We start from the raw sequence: 1,033 nt of genomic DNA on the forward strand, positions 1-1,033 counted from the left end.
TTTCAGAAAGATTCAGGATATTTTAGTCTCCTGATCTCACTGAGTCAGTTAAAGTTCACAGTGTTTTTCAGGTTTTAGTCATTTCATCAAGATTGTGACATTTATCACATTTATAACATTTGACTTTTCATCAAATAAATAATAAACTCAGGGAAAGGGCTAATCGATGCCTCCCATTCCATTTCTGATATCGGTTTTGAGAATTTTATTTTTCTTATTTGGTGGCTCTTTTTCTGTTTTACCATACTATGATTCCCTCCTATATAACCAACTTCTCCTCTTTATATTTCCTTTGTCATTTCTTTGGGTGGATAATCTATTCTTTTCCTAACCTCTTGAACACGACTGAGCAACTTCACTTTCACTTTTCACTTTCATGCATTGGAGAAGGAAATGGCAACCAACTCCAGTGTTCTTGCCTAGAGAATCCCAGGGATGGGGGAGCCTGGTGGGCTGCCGTCTATGGGGTCGCACAGAGTCAGACACGACTGAAACAACTTAGCAGCAGCAACAACCTCTTGAATGGAACTTGAGAAAAATTTCACCCTTTTCTCTCTTCTGCTAGATGCCTGTGATGTGATATATTTTCACTAAGCACCTTTTCTGCTCTTTTCCCTGCACTTTTAACTTGTGATCACCTCACAATCCTTTAGACTTTACTGTTATCCAATATCCACTGGGGCCTCTCTTCTGAGTAATTAGTTTAGGACTAGGTACCAAGAATTTGGGGATTTGCTGGTTAACTCTCAAGTAATAGATTCTCCCTCAGTTTCACTCTAACAGAGAAGGAACGCTAGAACTGTCAGTCATGGAGATTTGTGAAGCTGGGGTATGTCACGGCATGAACCTGCCCCGCCACCCCTGCTCCTGCCCAGACCTCCTGGAACCATCTCCCCGCTCCGTGTCCTCTAACACTTTCAGGCATCGACCTCCGCGAGGCGCTCTGACGAAGAGTGCCCCTGGGGGCGCTCCGAGCGCGGAGAAACCTTCTGGAAGCCGCGCAAAGCCCGTTGGGAGACGCCGCTCAGCTTCC

Source organism: Bos grunniens, chromosome 14 (genome assembly GCF_055505025.1).
Source record: "Bos grunniens cultivar Pamir isolate PY7600 chromosome 14, Bosgru_T2T1.0, whole genome shotgun sequence".
NCBI lineage: Eukaryota > Metazoa > Chordata > Mammalia > Artiodactyla > Bovidae > Bos > Bos grunniens.